Source organism: Pelodiscus sinensis, chromosome 4, assembly GCF_052426305.1.
Source record: "Pelodiscus sinensis isolate ZL-2025 chromosome 4, ASM5242630v1, whole genome shotgun sequence".
NCBI classification, from domain to species: Eukaryota; Metazoa; Chordata; order Testudines; family Trionychidae; genus Pelodiscus; species Pelodiscus sinensis.
The window spans coordinates 63,042,834-63,065,614 of NC_143055.1; the positions used below are offsets into that span (position 1 = coordinate 63,042,834).

Here is a 22,781-nt window from a genome sequence, read left to right on the forward strand (position 1 = left end):
TTCTGTTATTACAGTTTTTCCCCTCACAGAAGTGAGGTGTTAAAATGTTACTGTCTGATATATATTGTGAATTAGAATTGTATGCTGTGCACTATAACCTATCCATGTTCTGCTTTTTGACTGGGTGGCTATTCTGTTTTTGCCCCCTTTTTATAGCCTTGGTAAACCACAGAAACGAGGTGATGTTTCCTAACTGCCAACATACAAAAATTGAAAAGTCAAGGCAGTAAAGACGGCTACTATATTTTACAGAATATATGAATCACCACAATGATATCTTATTCTCATTAAGAGATCCTAACAGACAGAAAATGGCACAACATGAATATATTCTCAGGAACAGAGACTGCCCAAAGGTGTAGATTTAACTCTTATTGTAGTTTTGTAGGTTTCCTTCACAATTTACTGTTGAAAGAGTTAAAGAGTCCAATACTTTGCTTTTGATATCATTTGGATGTTGAATGTGTCATGTAACGGGTCCTTTTGACCACAGCCTCGCGCTTATTGCCCATACTGCGACACTAAAGCCCCTCACAAGAAAAACACAGGCCGCTGAGGCGGATCCAGAGACAGAGCTTGAAGTCCCTCGGGTACTCAGCACTGTTCTCAGTAAATGGAACTTAACTTGGCAAGCACCTGGGCCAGGGGTCTTAAAGCCTCAGTAAACGGAACTTCTTTTTGGCTCAGGTGCTTGCCAAGTTAAGAGCAGGGACACAAGCTGTCCCATACACTAAGTTAATGAGCACTAAAAAAACAGGACAAGATAGAAATAACAGATGTATATGACAGCTCATTTCTCTTAAGCACCTGGAGCAGGGAAGCAAACATATAGCTAGCTTTCATGTGTGCCAGTCATGTCTGCATCAGGCACTGACCACAATGCCTTGTGACAGACATGTCACAAGGAAGGAACCCTAATGGTACCGGATATCAGATAACCCTAATATGGTACTGGATGTCAAAATTATAGTATAAAGATCTCAAAAAAAAAAAAAAAATAGAAGGCACCTATCATCCAGCCTGGCTGAGGAGTTGATCACCCAAGGTCGCCTCCCATCCACCGAATCATGAAAGGGTGTACAAATCCCGAGCATACTACGCATTATTTTGTGTCTGTGCATCGTAATCGTTTCTGGGCTTGAGTGTATTGCTTACAATATTGTATAAACCATTTAATATTTAGAGGTTGTTAAGTATATGTAGATTAATGACTAACTCCACCAGCTGTTCAAAGATAACCATAGAAGGATTGGCTACAGGAGGAGTTATTATTGCTGTATTGGTTTTATTTTTTATATTCTTTTTTTGCATTCTGCGCTGTCTAAGATGAATCAGAGACAGTGACTTAATATAATCAAATTGTAGTTTGTTTGTAATTGGTTAAGTGCATTTAAGTCTCAGGCCTTTCTCCTTCACAGCCCCAGTCCCTTGCTAGTACAAAAAAAAAAAAAAAAAAAAAAAAAGTCACCCCTAGACAGTCATTGAACTTCTGGTTCATTAGAAAGTAACCTCTTATCCAGCTAATGTATTTGTTCAGTCCCTGCCCGAAGGTGTCAAATTTACATATGAAGGCTAGTTACACTTACAGCCCACTCTATTAGTCTCATTTGGCATGGACACTATAGTTGTCAGGTTTTGTATTCTCCTAACCCTGTCTTGTTTCTGTTCCTCTTGCTCTACTCTTCTGAAGAAACTATTTGTTGTTTAACACCACCTTAAAGGCTAACAAAACATTGGTATCATGGACTTCTGTGGGTACAACCCACTTCTCCAGTTTCAACAGCAGATGGGACTTCAGATAACTGATGACTCATGGTCATCAAGTGTCCTGGGGCAGTGGGACAGCATAAAATCTAATCAACTAAAACATAAAAAGATGGGTGCAAAACTTTATAATTAGGTCTTGTCCACATCAGAGCATCGGTCCAGACTGATAGAAGCCCAGCTCCTTCCCCTCCAACATGCTCACCTGGCCAGTGAGTTAAAGGGAACAACAAGTTGGTAACTAAGCAACAAGACAGAGAGGTATATTATATGCATAACATGATATATGGCGTTTTGCCTCATCCCCCTGAAAAAAGATCCCATGCAATTCTTTAAATACAACATCCCCTTTCCAGCTTTTATCATACTAGGTAAGCCATGTCACTAAGATTAACAATAATAGCTGACTATTCATCTGTGTCCCAGTGAAAGTTAATTTTTGTGTATGAAACATTTTAACTTTTTCCCTAGAACTATCCTACTGAAAGAGAAAGAAGATCAGATTTAGACATCAGTGCAGGTCAGTAGAACTCAGATAGGTATTGTCTCATTCCTCAGGCTAAGATGAGATACACCACACAAACTTGAACTGAATGGCACTTAAAAGTTTCAAAGTCAAAAGTTTCACAAAGTCAGAATTTTCAATACCCCCCCCCCCCCGAAAATCTTGGTTCAAAAAATCTAAGTACTGCAATTCTCCATCTTTAGAGAAGAACTAAAAATATGCCAAATTGCAATTACTGTTGTATCATTTTGAAAACATGAAACCTGCATGATAATTTTCAAACAGCACTGTAACCCATTGGGGGTGCTCCCCAGGGAGTGAAGGGTATGCCCCTTGGGCTTAGTGGGTGGCTGCTCCCACCCACTGTTCGCTGCAGCCCTTAAGCAGTCAGGAGCCTGGCTCTAATCCAGGGTAGAGTCTGCAACAGTCAAGCAGTCTAAGCAAACAGTCAGTAGCCCAGCCCTAACAAGAGGCAGGGGCTGCAATACACAAGAATTTTGTAAGCAGACAATGAGTAGCCCAACCCTGGGACAGGGCAAGGGCTTCCCCCAGGACAAACCAACCCGGCCACAGTCAGTACACCCAGGTATGTAATCTGTCTCCTTGCTCAGGAAAGGTTTAGGCACTTGTCTCTGGCTGCAAGCCACTGGAGGAGAGACTACTACCCAATTAAGGGGTGGGGGCAGGCTTTCCCTTCACCACCACACCCCGGCCCAGGGCCCTAATAGCAGCTGGTTCTCAGCAGCCAGGTCAGTAGGGATTCAGGCCAAAACTCACTGACCTGTTGCACTGAGGTATCCTCTCTGCAAACCACTGACTACCGGCCAGACCAAGGTTGGCTACTCCTGGGCCAGCTCTCCCATCCATCCCTTGTACCCGGTCCCCTGGAAGGTCCTCTGGGCGGCAAGGGTCAGCGTCTTCTCATCACAACATCAAGCCTGCATGGTGAGGGACGGGAGGCCCAAGCCAGTTGTCCAACTCCACTGGCTGCCATTCATCCATGGGTCAGGAGGCTGCTGGCTCCTCAGCTGTCAGGGAGGTGAAGACCTCTGGCTCCCTTACTGGCTGGGGAGAAAGTACCTCTGGCCAGCTTCCCACTGGCCTTGCAGGAAGTCTTTTTATATCCCTTGGCTGTGAAGGGGAATTTCCTCTTCAGGGTCATTGGGTGGCCATTCCACCCCACTACGAGCACCTTCCACCCAAAAATTCTACAGCATTTTATAAACACTGAACAATCACCCTGATTACAATTGGAGGTCCTGAGAAGTTAAAGGAAAAAGTGTCCACAAATTTCGCTGCTACAGTTTGAGTACCCAACTTTGAAAGACTTAAATGCATTGAAGATGTCTACCCAACACATGAAGGTATTCCAAATTAAGCCACCTTTGAAAATTGAGCCTTTGAGACTTACCCAAGGTCACATAGTACAGTTAGCGGCAGAACTAGCAACAGAACACAATTCACATTCCTAGAGAGGTTCCAGGGTTCAGCACTGTACTTATTTCATACAGACAAAATGTGTCATTTCACCTCACTACACCCATAATGCTGAAAACATGCACTCATAAGAGCAAAGAGCACACACATAGAAAATGTGAAGGTGAATTAATGTTTGGAAAAAAAAATCACTGGTGTTGCACAAGCTGCTTAATCACATTTTTCAAAATACAATACATTCTACAGGCTTGAGGAAAAATGGACCAACCATGAAACTATGTTAAAAAGCAACACAGACAAATATTACTTTTAACACCACACAGGACAGATGAACAACCTAGACACAAAAGCTTAGGGGAAGCAGCATACCTATCTCTAAATAAGACCTTAATATACAGATGGCCTAACATGCTCTAATACAAATGTACAGCTTTAAAAACCTTATAGCACCAAAGGGGGAAAAAAAAAAAAAAAAAAAAAAAAGAGAGAGCAAGAAAAATAGAAATTTAACACAAAGCAACGTATCTTTAATTTCTCTTAAGACTCAGAGCCAAACATTGTACTCAAATGGAAGGACTGGTCTACTATTTAGATTCTTGCTGCTGGTGTTGATAGCCGTATGAATACTGTGCTAACATGCACAGTCCTATAGAACAACTGTCAGTACTGAACAATGATCCAGCACCATTCAGCAGCTCAATAGTGTAAGGTCATTCTAATTACCTTCCACACGTTTTCCTCTCCCAGTCAGTGCCCTAGTAATCATAGAGACTTTTAGAAATGCTGAGGTAGCACTATATTGATTTATCTTGAAATATGCTATTTACAATACTGATACTGCAGGCATTGTTACCTGGATAATTGCTGAGGTGGTGTTAAAACTGTTTTGTTATATAGTCTGCATAACTTTTCACATATTTGAATGCTGAACAAGAAGCAATATTTTACATTACTGCCTACATAAAACTGCCTTCATTTTTTGTTGGATTTACTTTCCCTCAAACTGAAGCCCAATGCATTTCTGAGACTCACTTATCCTGGACTCCTATGGCTTCATGCCAGGTATGTGAATGATTGATCAGTCCCAGTTATCCACTGGGGGCTGGAGCAGCTCCCCACCTGCTGTAGGCAGGAAGCTGTTGCAGCCCCATGGGGCCCACCACAAAGTAGGGGTTCTCCAGCCAGCCAGGGGTTCTCCATAGTGGGAAGGGCACTCCAGCCCAGGAGTTACTTCAGTGCGGCTGGAATGCAGTGGTCCCCTCACCTACCCTCTTTAATTAGTTACAGACCCCTAGTCTCCTATAGACAACCACCTAACCTCAAGACGATGCTTACCAACCACCTCAGGACATACCACACTAATACCAACCCTGGAACCTTCCCTTGCAACAAACCCCGTTGCCAGCTTTGTCCGCATATTCACTCTGCTGATACCATTATTGGACCTAATCAATTGAGTTATAAGATCAAGAACACATTCCTGCTCATCCAGAAATATAATTTGTGCCAAAAGTGTTCGTCTGCTTTGTACATTGGACAAATGTCTCAGACACTTCAAAGAATCAGTGCCCACAAGACAGGATCACAAAGAAAAAACAGTTTCTTGCCATTTCAACCAGAAAGGGCATTGTCTCAATGATTTGATTACCTGCATGCTGCTTCAAAGACCTTTTCATACCAGACTTGAAAGAGAATCCTCTGAACTGTCATTCATACTTAAATTCAACACTTATCACCTAGGTCTAAACAAAGACATTAGTTCTCATACTAGTTACAAAGATAGCTTCCCCAATTATCACCTCTAATATTATTAGCACACAGACATTTACCTCCCCTCCTCATCCCCCTTCTGTTCTGAAATGTGATTGTCATTTTCATATGTGTTCATTTTTTTGATTGTATCCTTTGGTATATATGGTTGTGACAATTTTCTTCCACAATTTGATCTGAGGAAGTGGGTCTAGCCCATGAAAGCTCATCACCTAGTAAGCCATCTTGTTAGTCTTTAAAGTGCTACATAGTCCTGTTTTTTACTGGTTAAATGTTATCATAGTTGCATTTAGTCCAGCTTACCACCATTGGACTCATTTAACTTCTGACATTTAGAGATTTGATTGTCTAGAGGGAATTGCAAACCACTTCTCTTCCTACCTCCCACATTAGCTTTATTATCTCCTCAGAAATAGTACAATGGCAAATTTTGGAATCCCATGAAGTTATTCCTCTGGAGTTGTCATATCCCCAAGTCATTACTCTAAGGATGGCTAAATACAGTCCCTGCTATTTGGCTTACCTACATCTAAGCCAGATATTTGCATTGCAAAGGCCAGAAGAGAGAACTAGAAAATAATTTTAGCTCTATTGGAACCTGAACTTCAGTGAAGCCACCTAAATATATTTTATTGTGAAAGAACATATTGCTTTATGTAAAGCACAAGCATTATATCCCCTTACAAACTGAAAATATCAAGACAGCAACCTTTTTTCAAGAAATGGACAGCATTGTTTCTTAAAAATCAAGTTACACATGAAGATGATACAAATAATAAGATATTACTAAAATGAAGATATTTAGGATAAGTGATACTTTTAAGACTATCCTTTGCTCCTTCATTTTCTATTTTATCTGCCCCCAAAGGCTTTTTGAGTGTTCTTACAGTTTAATGGGTACTCTGGTAGCTGAAGAGCTTTTAGTTATGACCCCCATTTGTGCAAGTTACCCTTGAAATTATGGATCCCAGAGCATTATAACCACTTTGAATCCATGTTAACAATGCTGCTTTTCAGCAAAGAAAAAAAAATCAATTATTACACAGCTTAGATAGGAATCAACCAAGTGAGTATGACTTAAGATACAGATGGTCTTTATTTCATTTACTATGGGAAAGAGATTTCCCTTAGTTATGTGAACATGACCATACAAATTTATTATTAGTTGAATTCTTAGCATTTCAGAGTGCTAGTTGTGGACCAGAACCTCATTATGCACACTATAAACAGAACAAAAAGACCACTTTTTGCTCCAAACAGCTTATAAACAGATGAAAGATGATAGAGTGCAAAAAAGAAAGGAGTCACAATTAATCAACATAATGGGCAGTGGATTCACTGACCAGCAGTCTTGTGTGTCAAGTTTTCTGTTGGCAAATGGAGTTTTGAAAGTGTGTAATGAGGTTTCTATGCAGACATTTATGGAAGCAACTTTTAAGTGCATATGGTAGAATATATAAAAGTTCTTTTAAATTTTCACAAGTGAGCATCATGGACCAGTCAGATGTGAACACTGAGGTAACAGATGAAATTGGAAATGTTATAGGCATGATCAGTTCAAACTTTTATGGTAGGTTACTACTTTTATCTCAGTGACAAAAAAATACTAGCACCTGCTGAACTGTGATAACACCATAAATAGTAATCCTAGTTCTGTGGAATTTTATGTCCTGATCTGTGTGGGGATGGGGGAGAAGAACCACCCTCTACTGAAGCCCACAACCTAACAGGTATTCAGTAGATAGCCAGCCATGAGAAAGTTAATTCCTTCCTATTTATTCACCTTTAATCTACATATATTAGAGATTTTAAAAACTATGAAAGAAATGCATCCATGTGTGTTGTAGATATAATTTTCCCAGTTTGCAGATGAAGAAACAAAGGCTTCCATTTTCCACCACCCACCCACAACCACCCAAAAAATTACTTAGCAAGTCAGTAGAGAAGCCTATAAAAGAATGTCTCTCAAAATCCTTTCAAACTTCTCTCTCAGCATATGAGCCCTCCCATTTGATAGCATCATCATCTTCCACATGCAGAGCTGGTGATCTTTCACAAAAGTTACTCAGCAGGAACTTGTCATGGACATGCAACAGTCTGAAGCGGACTATATTCACACACGGCAGGTCATGAGAGAAACCCCATTTGAAGAGATTGCCTGCACAATTTCTCTTTCCTGCTCAAGACAGATTCAGGGATATTTACACAATGCTTTTAAATCAAAACAATGTACGCAAAGGACAATCTTTATTTCTGACTTATTTTAACCTCATCACTGTGTGACCTTCAGCTGATCCACTAAACTTACAAAAAAAAAAAAAAAAAAAGAAAAAAACCTTTGAGTTGTTAAAAGCCATAACAAGGCAGTCATAACAGGCTTTAAGAATGCATTTTAGTCAGTCAACAATAACATTCCAAGACCTCTTTTTGTGGAAAATTAAATATATTAAATACTCCTACAGAATCCTCATGATGTTAGCAATAAATGTATTTGACTTCTCAGGATTAGAGCGCTTCTTAACCTGCAGGATTAACTTTGTATTTGCGATTTTTTTTTTTTTAAATGAGATTGTGTGTTGGGACACTGGTTATCTTCAGCATATCCAAATCTATGAGAATCCACGTATCTAGGGAAAATATCCCTTCAAAGTACTAAACATTTCTATAGAAGCAGGTTACAAACAATACAATGTTTAATAAGGAATACCTGTTACAGCAGATATTTTATGTAATGGATTGGGTGATCAATAAGGAACAATTGCTATTAAAGAGGAGTTCTGTAATGGAGGAAATAGTGACCCATTGGATATGAAAGATGTTTTTAACTCATTAGAAACTGTTGGTTTTCAGTTGCTGGTAATAACAAACAGATTAGACATTCCTTTTTTAAATTCAGATAAGTGGAGGACCACAAAAGAAATTGCACAAGTAATTAGAAAGAGAGAACACACTGAAAAATTTAACCATAAGAAAGTATTCGTCCCTTGGAAATGGGGATCTTTATATAGTAACACCCTATAAAAGACAGGGTTTAAGATTAGGTCAGGGAACGCAAACTGCTGGTGTCCCACCAGCTATAGTGGAGACAGATAGGCCAGCTCTTCACTTTATGTATCTATTCTTTTTGTAATCCATACATTGCTGACCTAATTTCAGATTGTCATATAAGCAGCACAAATGGAAATATTTAATCAAAGGATGATCAATGTATAATCATTAGGTTTAACACACACCACATTTACATAATAAGGGAATCAAAAACCAGAGATAACATCTTTTTAAGTTATAATATACACAACTACTTACTGTTATTTGCTTGCAGAAGATACTATATTCACAACGGCAGCTTGAAGTTAGTGCCTGTTAAGAAATCAAATACATGAATATGTTAATTTAAAATGCAATTCAAAGTTTATTGTAACAGCTAATAAGAATCATCTCCTACCCATAAGAAAGAAATATAACACCATAATGTCCCCATTTTAGTTTCTTTTCATGAATCAAGAACCATAAGTGCAGAGAAAATGAAAATTATGCCTCAATACAGGTACCGACTTAGAAAAAGCTGAAATGTGTCATAGGGATCATGGAAATATTTTCAGCTACTTCCAAAAAAAAAAAAAAAAAAAAAACACACCTCAATAAAATGAAAAACAAAAAAACCCTTAAGCCTTTTAAGAAGCAATCAGTGAGAAAGCATTGCCACTTGTTATGTGTTTTGTCCACATTATTTCTTATAAACACCATTCATGAGGGGGAAAAAAAACCCTTTGTCTAGGGCCAGATTCTCAGCTGATAGTCAGTGGTCCTACCTCTATTGATATCAGTCAAGAAGCTCATCTCTTTGATCCACAAAACTGGGATAGAAGTCTTGTGAAAACAGATTTTAATATTCACATTCCACATCCAGCAATAAACATGAGAACAGATTTTCTTTTAGTACTTTAGCTGTCCATTTTTGGCAAGGATGGGTTTAAATGTGAAAAAAAAAATCAATATTTCATAGCTTGTAAGTTATTTTTATTCTTTAAAAAATGGACAAGATTTTATGTTGGGAATGGGGAGGGGTTTTTTTTTTAATCTATCCTTAGGCCCCAGATTACAGACTTTTACCGTGTTCTTCACTGACTAGCCTATACAATAGTAAGCAATACTTCCAGCATGGGATTTTCAAAATCAGGGCCTTAGGCCCTAGTCCACAAAGGAGTTGAATACATGGTTCCTTTCAAGAACATGAGCCCTGTTGAAAACAATGAGACTTCTCCCAAGCTTGAAGTTAGGTACGGTAACTCCTTACTAAACATTGTCCCAGTTAACATTGTTTCATTGTTATCTTGCTTATTTATTAGATCACATGCTCTTTAAAGTTGTGCGATGATCCCTTATAATTTTGGTTGCCAGCTTTGTTCACTACATGCTGAAAGATAACCTTCCCCTGCCACATACATGAATTCCAATGGGAAATTGGGGTGGTATAACAGTTTTCCTTAAAGTAGAGATTTCAGGAACATAACTGCAATATTAAGGGAGGAGTTAGTATGTGTGAAATATACTACATCCAGGCCTGAGCACTTAGATTTATTTTGATTAATCCTGCCATCTTATTTTAAAGCAAATTGCTTTAGTGGGCTAAAGTAATGTAAATATTTACAAATTAAAGATCATGTGTCTGAACTTTACACACTTCTCCTCTGAAAATACTGTTCTATTTCTTTTTTATATAAGCATCCCATACCCTATTCAATGCCACTTTATTGTAACCACCACACCATGCAATATTTCATGTTTCATACACCAAAGTTATTGTTTAGTATAAATTGTAATAAATAGATTTGTTAAACTCACTTTATTTGCCAGCGGAATAACCAAAACAAAGATTGTATTTAAAAAAAGAGCAAGTCTAACCACTAAAAATTTCAAAGATAGTTAAAAGCATATTTTACTACATTTTATGAAAGTTAGTATGAACATTAAGACTATTTTAATTCTATCCTGTGTTAGAATGGGTTTATATTATATTTTAGCTTAACAGCATCTAATAACTAAAGAGGCATAAGAAATTAGGCCAAATTCTAGTCATTATTCCCTGAGGTCACAAAGACTGAGACATGCTTAATTTTATGCACATGTAGTGCCACTGATTTCAGTGGGGTTACACAGAACATACATAATTCTTTAAAGGATAAAGGGCCTTAGCTGTACCAATACAATTCAACTGCAGTCAACAGAACTCTGAATAAGTATAATTATCCTCACAAGTGGGTCCTATTGTAAGAAATGGCACTAGTTCACTGGTATGAAAAAAAAATAATTTGGCTCATGATCAATGTAACCATATGGCTCTCTCCTTGGCACTCCCTCTTGGTAGCCCAGCAAGTTGTTCAACACCTCAGTTTCCTTTTTCATTCCCCAGTAATATCATGCAACTTTTTCCTTAAGCCCATCAGTATGGTTTAACAACAGAACAGTCTAAAGGATCCTTAACAAAACCCCTAAAACACAATCCAAAGCAGACTCAGTTTCATCATATGCCACCTAGACTGCAAACTGTTCTTACCAATGGGAAACTTTCTTCCCTGCCCCCATGCCAGTTTCACACAACTGATTCAGTGTTCTTTGAGGTGAGGAGATATCCATATTAGCCCCTTCCTTCAGCTCTCTGGAACTAGGCTGCAGCCCTGAATCACCATGCATCTCCCTCTGCTACTCCTCCATCCCTTTGGCCCTGGCTTCATGATACCAGCCACCAATCCCTCTTGGTGGCCTCCTGCCTTCACCCTCCACCAGTAACCATTTTCTATCTCTGGCTGCTCTCTTGCACTTCTTCTGATTGATTGTTTATAGCCACCAGGTGCATCTCTGCCCACTTAATTGACCAAACTGTGAGCACCTGGACTGGGTTCAGCTCTCCAGTTCTACTTACCAACTGAGCTACCCTATTACAGTCAACACAATTTGGGATTTCTGTTGGGGATTAAGTTGAGCTGTTTGTAGTCATTAGATGTTAATTATTTTCATGGTACAAGCACTAAGATGCTCTAACCAAAGAAAAGGGCCCAATTGTGATATGCACTGTACACACAGGTAACAAAAAGGAAGGCCATGCCCCAAAGAAACAATATGATGCAATGCAAAAGGTAATGAGAGCAAACAAGAAAGTGCAGGAGGCAGAATAATAAGAGTGTCAGGGTAATAAACGTGAGTACTATTAGCAGCAGTTGCAGGACATATGTATATTGCCAATGTAGGAATGCCAGCAGCAGTGATTTTTAAAGAGGGATTGAAGGAAGAATATATAGTGGCTTCATAGATTTAAAAAAAAAATCCACAAATGCAACAAGAGATCTTCAGAGGTATAAGATGGCTCAGGACAAAGTTCAAAGCCAGCCAAGTTAGCTGATAATTTATTTTACACTTTGTTGGCTCTGCATCTTTCTCCAAGGATACACTTCATTTATTCCCCTTTTTAGGTGGCCTTCCATGGAAGATTAGGATTTTCATTTTTAATTTTTAGCATAAGGGTTAAAGGAAAAATAAGAAGTCAGGATGTTGTATCCTATAAAGCACCTGTGAACACTGTCAGATTCATAGCTGTTGCTGACCTAACTGAAATGCCTTCCCTGTTTAAAATAATCGTGGTTTAAGCAGGGCTGCCAAATGTAATCAGTTTAACAGATCTGCATGTCCAGGTCTCAGCAGGGTTCTCATCCATCCAGCTAAGGGGCAGGCAGGCAGCTGGCATCTACATTCAATTCCACTTTTCAGCTATTTAGGGCTACTCTAGTGCCTGAAGAACAGGCAGCTATCCAGCTCTTCTCTCACTGCTCTGCTTGCAAGATATCATGCAGGAAGAAGGGGTGGGGAAGTCAGTAGCACAAGTTGAGGACCCATACACCTCCATATCTACCTACTCCACCTCTGTATCTCTTTTCCTTTAGCAGTGGTATTCGCCCCCACACCATCCAGTTTCTGCAAAAAGCCAAGCATCCAAGCAATATCACCTACACCAGTGGAGGGGAACCTAACTCCAAGGGGTCCAGTGTAGCTCCGGCTTGCCTGAATCTGGCCCCTGAGGCTCAGCATCCCCACAAGTATTGGGGAGCTGGCACTGGTACTGCAGATCCTGCCCGTGAGGCACACAATCTACTATCTTAGGCCACCCCAAGGCTCTGGTCTGTGAGGGGAACATGGGAAGTGAGTCCTTCTCCTTCTCAGTGAGGGGCCACATCAGTGAAGGGTGTGGGGCAGTTTTTGTTTTGCTCCTCACATGTGTGGCTCCTGACTTTTTCTTTGGGCCAGTGGCCCTGACTTAAAAAAGGATCCCTACCCCTGACTCACACCAACACGCAACTCCAGCTACCCTAATACCTCAGGTTCCCCAGCACCTATTCTTCTAGATATCCCTCAGTTCCAGTTCTAACTTCCCTGGCCACCTCATGATATTCCAGATAGCCATCCACCACAGATGCCAGAACCCTGTTCTCAACACCCTTCAGCATCCACCCACTCCCTTCTCTCTTGCACTCATCTCTCTAGCCAAAGGCCCCATATGCCTGCCAGCATCCAAACACACCAGACTTAAAAATTTGGAGTAGCTGACTATCCCACTGTCACTGCTTGAGACAGGGCACAATGATCATAAAGTTGAAGTTTAATGGTTATATGCATGTTTTGCAATTATGCAAATTAATTAAAAGGTTCTCATTAAATGTCAGACATGCTGGTGCACAAAACTTGGCAGCTACCCTTTGGAAAGGCCTTCGTCTGAGGGGCAATATAACTGATGAGCTGCAGGGGGTTTGTGAGAGGCTTCAGCCTGGAACTCTTCCAAGCTCTGAATTTGAAGAGCTAATAATGGCAAGGAGACTGAATCCATCACTATGGTGGAGGACTGACTGATTGGGAAGAAGGGAGAGGAAATGACTGACAGAACAGATGCACTTTTCCTTTTAAAGGAGGCAGCTGGTTATTTTGTCAAGAAGGGCCTAGCAACATTACTGAGCTTTCAAGTGACATGCATGCATGAATAAAGAAAAATGTACCTGCCCTGGGAGAGAGGAGAGAGAGCCAAGATGGCATCACATTATACAAGAACTTGCAATTGGCTCAGGAATGACAAATTGGCCTTTAAGATCAAATTCTCAAACACAGCAAGTTACATCATCCTGGGTGCATCATTCTTGCTGATGACGTGTTTCCTTTCATTTGAGCAACAACTGTGTAGACTGTCATGCCAATTAAGCCTTAGAGAAGGGAGTTGATTCTGCTACTTATTCACACTAAACAGAACTGTACTTTTCAAAACAGTGCCATTGATTCCAGTGGGACCCCTTTCAGATTAAGTAGTTGTGATGTACGAAAGTGGCAGAATGAAGCCCTAAATGAGGAGGAACGTTTTCATGGGAAGACTTCTTAAAACTTAAGCAAGCAGTCCTCACTTCTGTTTAGGGTTGTCAGCTTTCTAATGGCCCAGAATCAAATGCCTTTGTCCTGCCCCTCTCCTCCATCCCCTCTCCTCCACTTTCACCAGGCAGGGGGATGATGGCTCTGGGGTGAGATTGGGAATTAGAGGTTTGGAGTTCAGGAGAGGGCTCTGGGCTGGAAACAAGGGATTGAGGATGCAGGCTATGGGAGGAATTTGGGTGTGGGAGAGGGCACAGGGCTGGGGGCAGAGCCAGTGCTTAGGAGTTTGAGGTGCAGGAAGTGGTCCAAGGGGTGCTTAGTTACAGCAGCTCCTGGGAACTGGCCAGAAGGTCCCTAAAGCTCTTGGGGAGGGGGGCAGGGAGGCTGCAACTTCCACTGGTTGTGGTTCCCAGCCCACAGGCACTGCTGCAACTTCCACTGGTTGTGGTTCCCAGATAGTGAGAGCTATGGGAACAATGTTTGGGGTTGGGATGATGTGTGGAGCCTCCCAGGTTACCCATATGCCTAGGAGCCCCATGGACCTGCCAGCCACTTCCTAGGAGCCACATTGAATCAGGGCAGGGAGGAAGCCTTCGTCAGCCTTGCTGCACTGGCAACAGGACTTTAACAGCTCAGTCGGTGTTGCCAATCAAAGCTTCCAGGATCCCTTTTTGACCAGGCATTCCAATTGAAAACTGATTCCTTGCCACCATTAGTTCCCTATAAAGTAGGTGACTGAGCACCTACATAGGAAGAAATTAAGACCTGCCTACTTCATTAGTGGAGTCATGCAGTATGTCTGCACTAATTAGCTACCTCCTCCTGAGTCCTGACCTTGTAGATGGAGAAAGCGGGAAAAGGTAAGCGGATGGGCTTGGTGAGGGGAATAGGAGTGGGGGAGTGAACAGGGGAGTCAGGAGGCAGAGGTTAAAGTGCAGTTTCTCAGGCAGCTCCAGCTGCCATCACTGTGCCTGTAGAAGTGGCACCACCTCCTTCTCAGCCAGTACAGGCAGCTAGGCTGTCAGCAGTGAGTGTGCCTGCAAATTCAAGCATTATACCAGTTCCATATCCCCTTCCAGGCAACCCCATATGCTGAGCTCCTTTGTCTCCCTATCCTCTCTTTCCCTCCCAGGCAACCCCATGTGCTAAGCTTCTTTGAATAAGAGTGGGGGAAGCTCCCTGTCCCCTCAATTCCCTCCTCTGAAAGGTAGCTCTCCTAGGTGCTGGGCTTCTTTGGGTAAAAGTGGCACCTCCCTATCTCCTCCATCCCTTTTCCCCAGGTAACTTCAGCTGCCTGGCTCTCTTCAGAGTACCAGGCAGGAAGCACCCATAGAACAGAGAGAGCAATTCAGATCTAAGAAAGAGACTGTACAAACTTGGTGCTAAAATGCTGAAGCTTGCTATCCACCCATGTTACACAGAAATAAAAATAAATGAATAAAATATGCAGGGTATTATTCCTAAGTCCATTCCCTGAGTCAAATCACACCAGCTTTGATGAATGGCAAAGCAAATTGTCTGAAAGATTTGACATAGGTAAACAGAATTAAAATGTATTTTTTTTAAAACTCCTGTTTTTTGGGTTATAGGGAGCAATATGTGCATACAAAATAATATTTAGCCAGTGGCTGAAACATCTATCCCAACATCCCAATCCAATCCTTGCCAGCTCAGACCCCAGTGCTTTCAATTCCACATTCTTGGCAAAGACAAGCGCAGACCCCTTTTTAATAAGATAACAAATGGCTCCCAAAAAGTGTGCATTATTAATTTTATTTTTATTTGTTTTCATATTAAATATTTAAAGTCATGCACCTTGTTTATTATACCTTGCTTTAGAATTCTTCCCTTCATTATATATAAAATATCTAGGATTTTGGTTAGTAACTGGCAAGCACTGGGGTGTCACACATCCATACATGACTTCATTATTGGTGCACATGACAAAACTAACTCCACTCATGGCTGGAAACCTAAGTGGGAACACTGCTGGCCAGCCTACATCTATTGGTGTTTTCATATCATGTAAGTGTTTCAAAGTCTTAACTTCAAATATGCTTTTGTATTGCCTTTATTACTGACAAAAAATTCCCCAAGCACCATTGCTAATAAGCTAATATCCATATGATATGTCAGAGCTATGAGTCAATAGTCTGAGCTGAGCTCATTCAGTTTGTACATCTCATTGTTGGGAATGCTTAGGTACTCAGAACTTTACATATGCTAAATCTGCTCACATGCATTATCTACTGAAAGATGTACAAATTCTTTCCTATCTTTCAGGGAAAGATTAAATTGGAACTATTGAAATTTTACACTGATCTAGGCTATCCAGGAAATATTTATTTTAGATTACCAAAATTTCCTTTTTAGAGGAATTATGTTAATTGTAAATATACAAAATATGAAGTTTAGTGGATTTATTCTTTTCTTGTGCATGTTATCAATCTTCCATGGTTGGAAGAAAATCAAAGAAAGAATTCAAGTGGATTGTACACTGAACAAAGTTCAGAAGGGGACGAATAATATAAAAAAAGTCAATATGGAAATAGAAAGCAAAATCTGCAAATTGCAATAAAGTAATCAGAGTTCTCAAGTATAATTCTATGGGTAAAATTATGCTATAATCATTTTGTTCAAAATAGAGGGTCATGACAAAAGTCTTAACAAGGTTTTATGTGAGATCATTATGTCATTTCAACCCGTTTCTTTTTAACTAGCAGATGTACTCGGCATTGCTCCATTTCTTAACTAAAGCAATTTTTTAAAAAATGTAAAGGATACATGATTTATTTAAATGATGGGACTCAGGGCAGGAAGTTGAGCGTATGTTGGGCTTGGGGTAGTGGGCTGCAAGATTCCAGAGTCAGGGCAGGTGGCTGAGAGATGAGAGATTTGGGGGGGGGGGCGGGGTCATACCAAGGACATCAGTAGTAGTGAGGATGGCACTGATCTGGTGGTTGCTCCTCCCTAAGGCTGCATTGCCCAGCTACTGATTCTTCATTGGACCCCTGCAGCCTGTCTGGGGGAGGGGAAAGGGTCTGGAAGTTGGCCCTGGCCTGCAGCTCCTCCTCCCCCCGGGATGTAGCCTGTCCTCTGGGGCAGGGGGGAAGTCTTCAAGGGTTTGCCAGCCTATGCTTCCCGACCCCCAGGATGGTCCCATGGGATTAGAGGTGGAAGGACTGGGGGGCCAGTGGGTGGAGGGCTCCCCCATCTTTCACTGTTCGAGGCAAGGGGGCCACTTAGCTTCTGCAGTGGCCAGTGACACACAGAGCCTCGTCCACATCTGAGCACTCTGCTGCAGGTGTGTTTATCCAATGTGGTCATTCTGCAGTATAGCTGTAACCTGTGCTTGCTGCCTCCAGTGGCTACTTTGCAGTATTGTAGCCCTCCTCTATTTCCCCTCCCTTTTGATATTCTGGAAAATAGTCCCATTCCAGGTACTTCTGATTTTTTTAGCACAACCAAAGCTTGGCCTTGCTTGAAAATTATGGTAAGAGGAAGCTGCATACCAAATTTGGTGTCCCTAGCTCTCACCAAATATTTTATATATAACCTGTCTTCCCTTTTGGAGCATGCATATAATATGCCCCAGATAATGATTAAAATACACACATTAGCAACTTTTATATTATGCCACCAAACATTTAAAGTCAGGAAATTCCAGTGGTGAAAATTTTCCCAACAATATTAGTGTAGTCACAATGGTCACTAAACACCAAAGTTTACCCTGAAGTCAATAGACAATTCTGTAAAAGGTCTTTGAAAATGTTACAGAAGTCTGAATTTGTTCAAAGGCCATTTGAGTTCCTAATTCAATATTAGTTTATGGTTGTGAGATCCTCACTTCTGCTGATTGTTTCTTTCAGGTTTTAAGGCACTACGATATGAGGAGGGTTTTTTTTTCCTTGCAGTGAATTCACATTCTGCATAAGTTTGTGAAGCTGTGCTAAGCCCTTAAGCCTGGAGATATTGGTAAGTAGTTTGTTACACTTACAAACTCCACCATCTCTTCTTGTGATTACACTAAGCTTCTTGAATTTAGTATATCCTTCTGTTTCATCAGCTGATGTTTTAAAATCCTAAAACCAAAGCATTTGCATCTACCCCCAAGTATGGACATACATTTATAATGGGTACTGATATAACATTTTCTATTGAACATATTGAAGGCTTAGTTTTATTCATTGCTTTTGCATTGAAAACAATTTGGTGATTTGATGTGTGTCCTTATACAAAATGATATTGAAAACAAATGAAACTTATTTCATCTATGAAATATGTAGATAAAAATCTGTAATAAGAAATATCCAATGGAAAAAATGTACATTGATTGGAACACTCAGGTCTAAGAAAAATGGAAAAGGGGATGGAATTAAGTTACAGGCTGCAACTTCATTATTTCACTATCCAACAGTGACAACCATCTCAAATAGTGTGAAGCTCCAATTTAAATGTCTGAGTGCCTCTGTACTTCTGCTAGCAGTGCCCTGGTTGATCACTCACATGCAGCAGCTATCTCATCCTACTCTGAGTGGATATCCTGTATGCACAGCAAACCATCCCCCAGTTCCATTTCAGCCCCAGAGGATAAAAGGAGACACTCCAAAGCAGGGGGGAAGAGGGTGATAGTTGAGCACTCACAAGGACGGCCATCTTGAAAAACCTCTGTTATTGCACAGATGAAAACTCCGCTTTTGAGGACTGTAGAGCAGTGCCCTTTCATAAAGAGAAGAGGCTTCAGAGTTGCTTAATAGAGCACGAGTAACACCAATCAACCCAAGTGAGCATCAATATTTTATGGTTTCTCCAATGCATAGTGTTTAGACTATTGGCAAGGTAACTGTTTTACACATCAATGATAAGTACATTTTTTAGAAAGGATATTGCTGTAGATGTAGCTCTGGTAGAGTACATATGAAGACTTGGATCCTGCTTTCAGCCATGTTCCTGGTAGCATTGTCAGATACAGTTAGAAATTCATTTTGAAAGTTACTGGTTTAGAGATTGGTGATAGAAATGTAGCCGTGTTAGTCTGGTGTAGCTGAAACAAAATACAGCCATTTCAACCAGAAAGGACACTGTCTCAATGACCTACTCACCTGCATCCTACTTCAGAAGACATTCAAAACTGCACTTGAACTGGCATTCATGCTAAAATTCGACACTCTCCGCGGGGGGCTGAACAAAGACTCCAGCTATCTTACCCATTACAAAGATAGCTTCCCTAATTATCACCTCTAATACTATTAACTCACAGATATCTACCCTTCCCCACCTCTAATATCATTAACTCACAGGCATTCACCTTCCTCCCCCCCACCCCCGTGCATCCCCGTTCTGTTCTGAAATGTGATTTGTCGTTTTCATATGTGTTCGTTTTTTTAATTGTATCCTTTGGTATATATGGCTGTGACTATTTTCTTCCACTATTTGATCTGAGGAAGTAGGTCTGGCCCACGAAAGCTCATCATCTAATAAACCATCTTGTTAGTCTTTAAAGTGCTACATAGTCCTGTATTTTGGTTTAGAGATTGACTCACCGTAAGAACATTCCATTGTGGAAACGAATATTTTGGTATGAACTCAGTGTGTGTGTGTGTGAAAAATTACCTGGTCCTTGAATAATGTGGTATAAGATCTATTCACAATCAAGGGACCCAGCTCACATGCCCTCCATGCTGAGGTTCATGAAAGTCACCTTCTTGGTGGTGATCACACAAGTGTAAAAGCAAGCAAGTGGCTAGATATCAGAAGGGTTTTCCCATGAAGGTACAGAAGACTAGGTTAAGTTTCCATATTGAGGGTGGGTAAATATTCTGATTGGCTTTGAGAAAATTTTTAGTGAGAAGGTGGGCAAACATAGTAAATCCGTCTACCATGTAGTGAAAGGTGGTAATGGCAGATAGGTGCACTCTGAGTGAGCTATGAAAAGGCCTGATTTTTTGAGCATCAGCATGTATGTGAGTAATGTGGGTAGTGGAGCCAATTGTGTGGGAACCTGTTTGTCCTGGCACCATATAGAGAAATGTTCCACAAAATGTCCTGTGCTTTCTTGGAACAGCATGTCTCCAATGTCATGAGCCATGCCTTGAAATGGAGAATTGGAATGTTGGGTGCTGGGGTTATCCTACATGGGCAGGTGAGGCACAAGGGGAAGAGTTTGTGGTGTGACACCAGGTTTTATGGGCCAAGTTGATGCAATTAGGATTACTGTAGACTTGTACTTTTTGATTTTGTGAAGAACATGAGTCAGTACTGCAATTGAGGGTATGTCTATACTGCAGAGTTTTTTGGAAAAACAGCCATTTTTCCGAGAAAAGTTCACTTACATCCACACTGCAATCATGTTCTTTCAAAAAAAAATTGAAAGAAACTTTTTCTGACATTGGTAAACCTCTTTCTATGATGACGAAGCCTTTTTCCAAAAGAACTCTTTCGGAAAAAGGCATGTGTGGGAAGAGGGAGTTCTTTCAAAAGAAGAAGAGGAAAGAGGAAAAAGCACTGGTACCCTGGTAGCCACTCTGTCCATAGTAATCGCAGCTTAAATGTGAGATAGCATCCATTCAGTGTGGATGGTATCTTTCAAAAAAGCAGATTGCTTTTTTGGTGCACTTTGGCACTGTGGACGCTCTCTGTTGGAAGAAGTTTTTTTACCCTGAAGATCTCTTCTGGAAAAGCTTCTTCCAAAAGAAGCCAGCAGTCTAGACATAGCCTGAGAGAAGGCACACATGAGAAGGATTTCCCATTTCATGAGGAAGTTGTTCCCCAGGAAATTTTGACCAGGGTCTTCTCAGGAACCGTGTTGTGGATATTTGGTATTGTGGGACATCAAAGAAAGATCTATACCCCACTGTTGGAATATAATGGTGAGGACTGCTGGGCCCAGATGTATCTATGTGCCTGGTAGAAGTTTCTGCTGACGTTGCCTGCTGTGATTGGACCCTGCCCTAGTGATTTATGTAAAACGTAGTGGCCAAGTTGTCTATAAGGATATGTACAGTTGTTGTACGTGAGGGGCAGAAAATGTAGGCATGGATTTTGAACAGTCCAAAGCTCCAGCAGATTTATATGGAGCATGGACTCCGTCAGTTACCATCAGCTCTGGATGGGGAGTTGGGCCAGATGTGCTCACCATCCCATTAGAGGCATCTGTGGTGATAGTTACTAATGGGATGTGTTGTTAGAATGGAACACCCATGCAAATATTTGTTTGATTTGTCCACTAGGAGACTGAGTTCTTTATCCTGCTGGGCATTGCCAGTCTTCAGTGGATGGAGTGCCCATGAAGAATATAAACAAAATGGATCCAGGTTTTTAAGACACCTCATATGAGTCCAGCATGCGGCACAAAGAACACAGTTGCAGGCATGTGCCTTCCGAGTTGAAAGCTCATTCTGGTGGACATTTGGAAGCATGTTCTGGACTAATTCTTACTGTTGTAATAAGGCTAGTTAAGGTAACATTCTGATTCCATGATGCAGGCAAGGTATGCACCTGTAAACTCCAAATATTGGGTTAATATTAGGGTGGATTTTAAAAAGCTGGTTTGTAGAACTAGTCTTGTAAAGAGGGCATCTGCTGCCTCCCAGTGTGTTGAAGCTTTCAGGTAGGGAAATATAAATACTGCTTGCCTATGAAGATGTGCTGTGACTACAGAAAGAACCTTGGAAAATAATGATGGGGCAATGGATAATCTAAAGGGGAGAATTTTGTATTGATAGTGGATACTCCTTGTGTGTGTGTGGGGGGGGGGTGTATGTGTGAACCTTCTGGGCAAGTGAGTGATGAATAGCAAAATGGAAATACATATCCTGGAGATTGAAAATTGGGGCTCAAATTGGAGAAATGGTCTGAGGTAAACAGGATGAAGATTAATAAGGACAAATGCAAAGTACTCCACTTAGGAAGTTTCACACATACAGAATGGAAAGCGACTGTCTGGGAAGGAGTACAGCAGAGAAGGGATCAGGGGTTATAGTGGACCACAAGCTAAATATGAGTCAGTGTGACACTGTTGCAAAAAAAAAAAAAAAAAAAAAAAGCAGACATGATTCTAGGATGCATTAACAGGTGTGTTATGAGCATGACACAAGAAGTCATTCTTCCACTCTACCCTGTGCTGATTAGGCCTCAGTTGGAGTATTGTGTCCAGTTCTGGGCACCACATTTCAAGAAAGATGTGGAGAAATTGGGGAAGGTCCAGAGAAGAGCAACAATGATTAAAGGTCTAAAGAACATGACCTATGAAGGAAGACTGAAAGAATTGGGCTTGTTTAGTTTGGAAAAGAGAAGACTGAGAGGGGACATGATAATGGTTTTCAGGTATCTAAAAGGGTGTCAAAAGGAGGAGGGAGAAAAATTGTTCTCCTTGGCCTCTGAGGATAGAACAAGAAGTAATGGACTCAAACTGTAGCAAGGAAGGTTTAGGATGGACATTGGGAAAAAGTTCCTAAGTATCAAGGTGGTTAAACACTGGAATAAGTTGCCTAGGAAGGCTGTAGAATCTCCATCTCTGGAGATATTTAAGAGCAGGTTAGTTAAATGTCTATCAGGGATGGTCTAGACAGTACTGGGTCCTGCCATGAGGGCAGGGGACTGGACTTGACCTCTAGAGGTCCTTTCTAGTTATAGTATTCTATGATTCTCCAGTGCTGGAATTATAATTTAAAAGGTAATCACCTTGAAGCATTGTATTCTGATGCACAAGTTAAAACAGATATAAGTCCAAGATAGGCCTCCATTCACCTATTTTTTTGTCCTGTGTGAGTAAAATCTGGGCGTGACAGGTATGTGTTCTACATCATGAAGTTGCAGAAGTTTATTTCCTGCTCTAACAAGTGCTTGTGAGATGGGTCCCTGAAGGGAATGGGAGTAGGTTGGTGAAGGAGATGGAATATCC

At 40.8% G+C, this 22,781-nt stretch overlaps 1 protein-coding gene across 2 annotated transcripts in view; it reads right to left on the minus strand.

The window, feature by feature from the left end:
* Positions 1-22,781, minus strand: part of TENM3 (teneurin transmembrane protein 3) — a 2,279,325-nt gene that overhangs the window by 1,602,894 nt on the left and 653,650 nt on the right. For both annotated transcript variants that reach the window (XM_075930245.2, XM_075930244.2), the window contains one exon: positions 8,783-8,836. The gene's annotated coding sequence lies outside the window, so the exon portion shown is untranslated. The remainder of the gene's footprint in view (positions 1-8,782; positions 8,837-22,781) is intronic.